Below are 10,375 nucleotides of genomic sequence, written 5' to 3'. Positions count from 1 at the left end.
CAAATAAATAAATAAAATCTTTTAAAGAATAGAACCAAGATCCTGCCTCGTGTGAGGCCAACTCCGTACACACACAAATACACTCATACACACACAGGCAGGGCCTGCCAGGTGGCTGGAGAGAACCAAGACACAGAAAACAGAGGGAGGCAATTTAGGAGACCCCACCCCAAAATCAAGATCTGAGGGTCAGGCAGCTGTGGAAGGGCAACTAGCACTGATGGCAGAATTGTCCTGAGCCCCATGGAGGAAGCAGGTAAGGACGATCCAGTCATCACCTGTCACGAGACCAAGTGGGCGTCAGGAGGTGGTTCCTCCATGCCCATGCCCTGTCTCACGCTTGGGGCAGGGCCCAAGGCCTGAATAAAAGGCCCTGGGGACCACAGCACAGCCAACCTCTCACCTCCTGAGGTACCCAGGAACCCTGCGCTGCATCTGGTCCTGGTAGGTGCCCATTGGGAACAGCAGCAGGGGCTTCCCCAGAGGGGTATCAGACACAGCAGGAGGGGAGGTGGGCATGGAGGCTGGAGACCGTGCTACTAGAGACAGGGGAGGCCCAGACGGACTGAGCAAGGAGATCTGCCACTATAAGAGCAGCGGGGGTCTTGCCACGGCTGCCTAAGCTGTGAAGAATGGGACTGCTCCTCCACTGGGGATTCTCAGGGTGAGAGCCCTAAAGGCCATTCTGATTTCTTAGAAGATATTTCACACCGGGAGACTACCTTTGAGATACCACTGTATCCTTCTCTTCGTGGTAGGATTCAGGGACATCAGTTCTCACAATCTGGAAGAGATCAGAGGCATTTTGGGAGGTTGTTGGAAACATGGGCATTGGATAGGTATTTTGAAATTCCAGAGTTGAAGGAACACAAGAAGTATAATAACCTTAGGTGCAGGCAACAGGAGGCCCTTTGGAGAGCATGAGCGTTAGGCTGTGAGCCAAGGAACTGCGTACAAGCTTTGCCTCCCGCAGCTTCCTCTTCAGCTAAGTGAACCAGCCTGGAAATGGCCTCTGTCACCTTCTAGTCTAATCTAGCGCGTCTCTCTCACTCTGAACTATTTAGGATGTGTTATTTCCATAATCAAATTAAGTTTCATAAGATCATTTTAATATTTTGATGGCTTATGTAAGAAAAAAGTATGTTTTTCACTTTTTTTACATAAATTGGCCTCAATGTATCTATGTGGTGAAACATGATCATCCCTCCCTACTTTCAAATGATAAGCTAAGGTTCAAAGATCTCATGAGAAGAGTGGGCGGGATTTGAAAGGATAACAGTGTTGGGGATTTGCTCTCTAAAACTCATCCTAGTCGCTGTGTACAAATGCTGCTGAGAGGAAAAACCTACGTAGGGCTGGCCCTGCGGCCTGGCCTGACTTGCTGTGTGATTTCCCCTCAGCTCCTGAACACCCGCCTGCCCAGATGTCCTGCCAGCAGAGCCAGCAGCAGTGCCAGCCCCCTCCCAAGTGCCCCCCCAAGTGCCCTCCCAAGTGCCAAGCCCCCAAATGCCCCCCAAAGTGTCCCCCTAAGTGTCCTCCAGTGTCCTCCTGCTGCATCTCCAGCTCCGGGGGCTGCTGTGGCTCTGGGGTTGGGGGCTGCTGCAGCTCTGGGGGTGGGGGCTGCTGCGGCTCTGGGGGTGGGGGCTGCTGCAGCTCTGGGGGCGGGGGCTGCTGCCTGAGCCACCACAGGCCCCGCAGGTCGCACCGCCGCAGACAGCAGAGCTCGGGCTGCTGCAGCCAGCCCTCGGGGGGCTCCAGCTGCTGTGGAGGGGGCGGCAGCCAGTCATCTGGGGGCTGCTGCTGAGGGGGACCCTGAGCCTGGAAGAGCAGAATTCAGGAAAGCAGACCGCCAAGGACAGTCTCCTCCTCCTGGGCCTGCCCCTGCGTCTCAGATGTCCCGGGAGGATGCTGAACTTCGTAGAACTGTTTCTCCTCCCTGATCCCCGTTACCTGTCCTGGGACGCCATCTTTTTGGCCACCCTCACAACCTCAGGGCAACAACCATAGCTCATTCATCCTCTTACAGTGATTAAAAGAATAAAACGAGCAGTTTGCTGTGTCTCATTCAACAAGGCTCCTCTTCTTCTCGGGTGGCCATGGTTTTCCTCAGCCTGTCCTAACTTACGGATGACCTGACACCTCAGAGGCCAGAGGGGCATTCTGGCTTGAAGTGGAGTGAGTAGGGGAAGGAGTGGAAAGACAAACGCTTCCACTGCTGTGAGTTCCGCGCCACCTGACCCTGAAACAGGGTTGTTAGTGAACTAGCCTGAGTTGTCTTTTCTAAACTGCTTTGCCTCTGGGCCCCTTCAGGACCCAACCTGGTCCCTCCATGACCTTTCCCTCTGTGGGCTCATTATGTCACTCCTGACTTAGCCCCACCAAAACACCCTCCTGTTTACACATGCAGGAATATACGCATGCACATATGGAAAGAAAAAAGAAAAACATGACAAATGAAGAAAAAAAAAGAAATGAAGGATAGTAAAGGACAAAATAGCTTTAGTTTGGAAATACAGGTCTCCCTACTTCTGCAATCAGTTAATTTCAGACACATTTGCATATAAAATTACTCTTGCAATCATCTGGGGAGTGAACCAGTGGATGGATGGAAGACCTCTCTCTCTCTCTCTCTCTCTCTCCCCTTCCCCTTTTTCTGTGAGTCTGATTTTCAAATAAATAATTTTTTTTTTAAAAAAGAACTACATTGGGCCACAGCCATGGCTCACTTGGTTAATCTTCTACCTGCGGTGCTGGCATCCCATATGGGCATCAGGTTTGAGTGCCGGTTGCTCCTCTTCCAGTCCAGCTCTCTGCTGTGGCACTGTGGCCCGGGAAGGCAGTGGAGGATGGCCCAAGTGCTTGGGCCCCTGCACCTGCATGGGAGACCAGGAAGAAGCACCTGGTTCCTGGCTTCAGATCGGCGTAGCTCCAGCCGTAGTGGCCAATTGGGGGGGTGAACCAACGGAAGGAAGACCTTTCTCTCTGTCCCTCCCTCTCACTGTCTAACTCTATCTGTCAAAAAAAAAAAAAAAAAAAAAAAGAACTACATTGAAGACTCAATGGAAACTGTTTCCAACTTCTCCATAACTTTTTTTCTGGAAAGAAGTCAATAGGATTGACAATCCTATAGCAGTGTCTGGGATATTGTAAGAGTTCAATAAATCATAGTTTCTCTGTTGTAACTGTTACCACACTATTGGTGATATGACTGCTGCTATTGTTATTACTAACTACTCATTACTTCCTATGTTTATTATCAGTATTACTTGCTATTTTGTTTATCTGACACTTTCTTCAAATCCCTCTCCACCATCTGGATAATTTGCAAGTCTACATCTCCTTCAACTCCCATCTTAAATAACACACTTCTATGACACTTTATCAAGTCATATGTTTTTGTGAGCAGGTGTGTGTTAAGTAATCTATCTAAAACCCTCACATTGAGCAATATTAGCTTGCAGGATGTAATTAAATGCTACAGTACTTAAAGATAATGATCCTAAGGAAACTCAGTTTGATGCAAAAGAATACACATAGACTGTTTGAAGAAATGGGGACAACAGCAGATTACATAAAGGAGAAATTCACTAAGATAGAAATCATTAAAAAGAAACAATCAGAGGGAGCTAGGAACACTGCAGAGATCTCCCAGGTGGTGGAGGGAATTCACTGACTTTAGCAATCACCATTGCCTCATGGGGTGTGCATTAGCAGGCAGATGGAATTAGGAGTCAGGGATCAAATCCAGGATTATCTGATGGGCCAAATTCTCACTCACTGCCATTTGAACATCTTTTGAGATATTTATTCTTAGATCTATATTTTATTGCTGATATATGGTCACACACAACATAAGAGAATTTCAGTGAACAACAGACAGCATATATAATGGTGATCCCATGAAAGTATAATGGAATTGAAAAATTGTTATTGCCTGGTGATGTAGCCTGTCATGTACAATGCACTACTCATGTAAAAACAAACTACTGTAGTCACGTAAAAGTATAGCAATGCAATTATGTATAGTACAAAATATTTGATCATGATAGTAAGCAACAATGCTACTGCTTTATTACTTCCTATAGTATACTTTTTTAAGATTTTATTTATTTATTTGAGAGGTAAAGTTATAGACGATGAGAGGGAGAGACAGAGAGAGAGGTCTTCCCTCTGTTGGTTCACTTCCCAAATGGCTACAATGGCCAGACCTGCGCTGATCTGAAGCCAGGATCCGGTGCTTCTTCCCAGTCTCTCATGTGGATGCAGGGGCTCAAGCACTTGGGCCATCTTCCACTGCTTTCCCAGGCCATAGCAGAGAGCTGGATCAGAAGAAGAGCAGCCGGGACTAGAACCAGCACCCATATAGGATGCCGGCACCACAGGTGGAGGATTAACCTACTTTACCACACTGCTGGCCCCACTATAATATACTTTTAATCACTAATTTAAAGTGTACCCCTTCTACTTAAAAAAAAGTTTACTGTAAATCAGTATACCCTGTTACGTATGCTGGCAGCAGCCTCGTGTTTCTCGTCTTTACTGTGTGTCTTGGTTGCAGTATTTTCTCTTGTGCTTGATTTGATCTCAGGTTGTTTTGTTCATCATGGCCAGTGAGCATAAGAAATTCATGGCCAACGTTTCCAGTAAGAGTCCACATTGAGTGTTTAACATGAAACTAAAATGAAAAATAACGAGGGATGAGGAAGGACAAAAATCACTGACGGCTGTTGCTCACAGTAAGGCACGTCCCACTCCCTCGTAGTTATGATCTTGACAAACACAAACACAGTGATGGGATCAGTGAAGGATCTGCTGCGTGGAAGGCAACAAGACTAACACATGGTCAAGGACGTCCCCTGTCAGATATGGAGAGACTGTTAGTGACCTGCACGGAAGACCAGAAACAGAAGCTTATCCTTCTAGGCACAATGCTTGCTTGCAGTATTGAAAGAAAAGCATAGACTTGAGTAGGATGTTGAATTTACTGGCAGCTCTGGGAAGTTTCAGCTGTTCCAGGACCATTATCCATCACATATTGTGAAAGTGAGTGTTGAGTCGGCAAGTGCTGGTGTGAAGGTTGCTGGAAATCCCAGGTTAGCAGATTGTGGAGGAAAATTACCTGCCAGAGAAACCTTCAATATGGATGAAATCTCCCTGTTTTGGAAACAGATGCCTAGAAGGATTTTCCTCTAGGAAAAGGCCAAAGTAATGCCTTTTAAAGACAGGATAATAGTCTTGCCTTGGGCAATGTTGAAATCCTCTGTGAACTGGCAGACAGAACCCCAAGGCCTTCAAGCATTCCCGTAGGCACACACTGCTGCCAGTTCTACAAGTGCAACATCAAGTCCCAGGTTACCCAGTTCTGCCTCCAAGATGCTCTTCTGAATGGCTGTTAGAGCAGGACAGAGAACGACTATTGGGGAACAAGTTCCCTTTCCAGATGTTGCTTCTTGTTGATGATGCTCCTACACAACCTTCTGCTGGTAATCTTCACTTTCCAACATCCTAGTTAATCAGACTTTTCTTCATCCTAATATCAAAGTGATGCTTCTCTCCCCAACCACCTCTTTCGTCCAACCAAGAGATCAAGACTTTACAGCGGCTTTCAAAGTGCGCTACTCAAGGAGGCCCTCATCTCCAGACAATTGCTGCATCTCAGGAATACGCTGAAGCAATTCCGGAAGGATTGCAGCATTTATGACGGCAACAAGGGCCTCACTTGACCTGGAAGTGTTGTCACCAAGAAGTGTATGAGAAGCACCTGGAAGAGGGCACTCAAGAGGCTCAACCTTTACTTCAAAAGACTTGCCAAGATGAAGAGGTTGCAAAAATCACCCAGGCAGAGGTTTGGGGACGGTAACCAGTTTTAATCTGGGTGTGGAGGGGGAGGACACTGAGGAAGTCCCAGGGTAGTTCCTGAGAAACAGACTCATGAAGAGTTGGAAATGGAACAAAAATGCATAGCTGGAGACGAGGTCAAAGAAAAGGAAACTGAGAAAGAGGGAAAAGAAGAAACCCTAAGAAAATTCACAGTGAAGGGTGTAGCAGCAGCTTTTGCAGACCTCAGCACACACCTTGGAAATCTTGACAATGTGTCTCCAGACCAGGAGGTTCTCATTACTAGAGAGAAATGTTCATGGTAAATAATCTGTCTATGAACAAGTCTGTGATGACAAAAAGAAACAAACCAAGCCTGCCACCAAGTACATATTTCTAAGAAGAGTTACACCTCCTCAAAAGGAGCCTTGGGCACGTCCCTCAGGGGGACAAAGAGATTGGCCATCTGCTGCTTCAATGCCCACAAGAGTGGAGGCTGAGCAGAGCTGAGGCCAGAAACTCAGAGCTCAATCCAGTCCCCCAGGTCATAGCAGGAACCCAAGCACTTTAGCCATAATCTTCTGCCTCCCACAATGTGCATTATCAGGGAGCTGGAATTGGAAACAGAGCCAGGACACCAGCCCAGGCACCCTGATGGTGGGATATGAGCACCCCAAGAAGTATCTTTATCATTGCCAAACTCTCACCGAATGGCAAAAGATTTTGCATATGGAAAGTCTTTATAAAATACATGGAAAATGTGTATTATGAAAAAACTATGAATTGATTTATTCCAAGAAAGTTATATTTCCTTTTTAATTTTTTCAATCATCCATTGGTCGTTCAGTAGCATATTGTCTAATTTCCATGTATTTCTAAGTGTTCTATTGTTCTTCCTCTTGACCCCTAGCTTTATGGCTTCGATATCTGCAAACATATGTGGTATGATTTCAGTCTTTTTAAACATGCTGAGTCTTGATTTGTAGCTCAATATATGGTCTATTCTAGCCTAGAAGCACCCTACACCATACAGCCCAGGTGTGCAGTGGACTACACCAATGAGGTTTTGTAAGCGCATTCTATGAGGTTCACACAAGGATGAAATTACGTAAGAAAGCATTTCTCAAAACATATCCCTGTTGTTAAGAGACTCATGGTTATATATGGCTTTACATTTAAATTACATTTTCTGGGGCCAGCGCTGTGGCGTAGCTGATAAAGTCGCTGCCTGCAGTGCCAGCATCCCATGTGGGCACCAGTTCGAGACCCAGCTGCTCCACTTCCAATCCAGCTCCCTACTGATGGCAGTAGAAGATGGCCCAAGTCCTTGGGGCCCTGCACCCACATGAGAGACCCGGAGGACGCTCCTGGCTCCTGGCTTCCGATCGGTGCAGCTCTGGCCGTTGTGGTCAATTGGGGAATGAACCATCGGATGGAAGACCTCTCTCTCTCTCTCTCTCTCTCTCTGCCTCTCCTCTGTGTAACTCTGACTTTCAAATAAAATAAATAAATCTTTTAAAAAATAAATTACATCTTCTGATTGTTGTATAATGAAGGTACTTTGAGAAGTTTGTGGAAAATAGAATTAAAAGATAAATTTATTTGGATGTAAAAATTAATTTTTTCATAATATGCCTTTTCATGAATTTTTGAAGACTTATCAAATGCATGGGTGTGAAATTATTTGCAGCAAAATTTTTAAAAAATTAACTTTCAGAGTCAGAGGGATGTAGAGAGAAACGGAGACAAAAAGACATACACGACTCCACTGATTGACTCCCCAAATGCCCACAACAGCTAATACTGGGCCTGACAAAAGGTGGGAGCCAGGAATGTAACCCAAGTTTCTCATGTGGGTGGCAGAGAAAGTGAAGGCTAAAGCTAACTGTGGCAGCTCGGAACTGGCCCCAGGTTTCCCTCTGCAACCGCAGCCTCCCCCCATCACCATCCTGCCGTGACTCTCCGCTTGCAACCCGGTGTTCGACTTTGGCTCTGATAAACAGAACTGGATTCCTGATGACACACCTAATTTTGTTTAAGCCATAGACCGTAGACTGACAAGTCATCTGTGCCTGCCTGGTTTCTTCCACCCCACAGTCCATCCTCCTTCATTAGAATTTTGGAGATGTTCTCTCTCCCAGCTAGTTCAGTTACCTCCTCCCCCTAAGGCCCTGCCCAGCCCCCCTTCCAGCTCTGGTAGGAGCATGTGTCTTGGGAAACCTCTGCCCCTGTTCCCAGCGGACATTTCTCAAGGTCCCACCCAGCACAGTGTCTCTGAGCCAATCAGGAAGTGAGTGGGTGGAGATGCTCTTGCCCCAAAGCTGTCTTATCCTGGCCTTGGGCCTTTCCCCCAGCGTTATTAGCCCAGCACGTGCGAGAGGGCTGGGCAGGGGAGTACTTGCCTCCCCAGGCCCACATGGTCCTGTGACTTAGAAATGGAGTGGGAGTGAATCCATTACCACCTCCTGCCTTGTCTTCTTAGTGGCGCTTGCCAGTCACTCTCTTGGAGCTTGTTCCACAGAACTCCCCCCTTCTTCCTCCCACAGTGTTAATTCATTAGCTGCAGTTCTTCAGATTTGTACAAAGAAGCACAGACATCGCCAAGCTTTTTCATGTCTCACCACTTTACCACGGATGCCCAGAGTTCGAGTTTCCTCCTGTGCTGGAGTCACAGCAGCTCTTGCACAGAGTCTGGAGGACACCAACAAGGATACTCGGGGGGACATTCGAGGGGGGCGTTTGCAGGTACACTTGGTTTAGGTTTGGCACTGCTGCTAAATCTGCTGCAGAGTGTCTATATGTGCATATGAGTGCCCATGTCTGCTTTTAAAAAATATTTTCTTTTTATTTGAAAGATAGAGAGACAGAGAGACACACAGAAAAAGATATTCCATCCACTGGTTCACTCCTCAAATACCTGCAACAGCCAGAACTGGGCCCAGCAGAAGCCAGGAGCCTAGAGCTCAATCTGAGTCTCCCACATGGGTGGCAGGGACCCAAGTACTTGATTCAGCATCCACTGTCTCCCAGGGGCTGCATTAGCAAGAACTTGGAACTGGGAGCCTAGCTAGAACTTGATCCTAGGCACTCTGATACAGTATAGGAGCAGCTTCTTAACCACTGTGTAAAAATGTCTACTTCGTGTGTGTTTCTAAGGATGATATATGCATTATATGTATGGTCACAAAGCAAGCGAAGAAATGGGTGTGTTTTGACACTGCCTAGTTGGGGCTTGTAACAGCCTTCATTTTTAAAAATGTAAAGGGTATGGTCAGCTTGCCCAGATAGATCTGTGTTTGGTGGGGCCTCTCTTCTCATTTTTTATTTTGTGAATTCCCTGAAAAAAAAAGTGTTTTGTTTTGTTTAGGTTTTTAATTCGCTATTCCTTTTGCAAACAACTTTTTAAAAAATTTATTTATTTGAAAGTCAGAGTTACACAGAGAAGGAGAAGCAGAGAGAGAGAGAGAGAGAGAGAGGTCTTCCATCCACTGGTTCACTCCCCAAATGGCCGGCTGCAGCCGTCGGAGCTATGCTGATCCAAAGCCAGGAACCAGGAGCGTTTTCCAGGTCTCTCACATGGGTGCAGCAGCCCAAGGACCTGGGCCATCTTCTACTGCTTTCCCAGGCCATAGCAGAGAGCTGGATCAGAAGTGGAGCAGCTAGGACCTGAACCTGCACCCACATGGGATACCGGTGCTGCAGGTGGTGACTTTACCTGCTATGCCACAGCACCAGCCCCTGCAAACAACTTTAATAATGGTGTTAAAGCTGTAAACCCTGGGACAATTCATTCTAAGGGGTGAGTGTACAGTTGATGTGTTTTTTAATTTGGTAAATCCATGAATAATGTGCTAATGCTCATTTTCTTTAGGATATGAAGAGCCACAGGATGCTCTGAGTCTGTATATGTTATTCTCATAAAATTCATACTGTTGATACAAACCACTGTGAACGTTTTTTTTTTAAATTTTGTTGCAAAAGGATTGCTTTTGTTTCATTGTCTTGTCATGTACAAACTAGTTTTTATAGCTATGAACGTTAAGAGTAAGTTTCACACTTGCCAGCATCACTGGTCTGGTGTACACCTAATTAAAGCACATCTTTACGCAGTGTATACTTAAAATGGTGATGAAAGTCATTCTTTTGAAAGTTGTGACTCTTTCCTAAAGCCAAAGTTTCTGTTGCAATCGTATTGACACACCCATAAGTACAGGGTGGCATGCGTGTGTATGCATGCCACCTCCGCAGGGATTCGAAAGCAGGTGGATTTTTTATTATTTTGAACAGCAATTATTAATATAGCTCTGTTTAAGCTATTAGTGATTAAGGTTAATAGCATTTTGTGCGATTTCGATGTAGTCTGTTCATTAAGTAATCTTTTAACATTTCCTTGGGCCCGAACCTGCCCACTCAGAAAGCTTCAAATTCATGTGTATTCTATTCTATACGAGAAACAATGCTATTCTATACGAGTGACAAGTTATGCTTTCTTTAGCCTATACTCTTTATTCTGTGGTGAAATGGAGGCTTAAAAGTCTAAACAAAGGAACCAATTTAA

General features: G+C 45.9%; 1 long non-coding RNA gene across 1 annotated transcript; it reads left to right on the top strand.

Annotated features, from left to right (window-relative positions):
* The first annotated feature begins 375 nt into the window (after positions 1-375).
* LOC100356379 (uncharacterized) lies at positions 376-2,046 on the top strand. The gene is made up of 2 exons (XR_518118.4): positions 376-444; positions 1,401-2,046. It is a non-coding gene; the product is annotated as an uncharacterized lncRNA (long non-coding RNA).
* The last annotated feature ends 8,329 nt before the right edge of the window (positions 2,047-10,375 follow it).

Source organism: Oryctolagus cuniculus, chromosome 7 (assembly GCF_964237555.1).
Source record: "Oryctolagus cuniculus chromosome 7, mOryCun1.1, whole genome shotgun sequence".
Lineage (NCBI taxonomy): Eukaryota > Metazoa > Chordata > Mammalia > Lagomorpha > Leporidae > Oryctolagus > Oryctolagus cuniculus.
The sequence above is the reverse complement of the archived record's forward strand: the minus strand, read 5'-3'. Positions and strand labels throughout refer to the sequence as shown.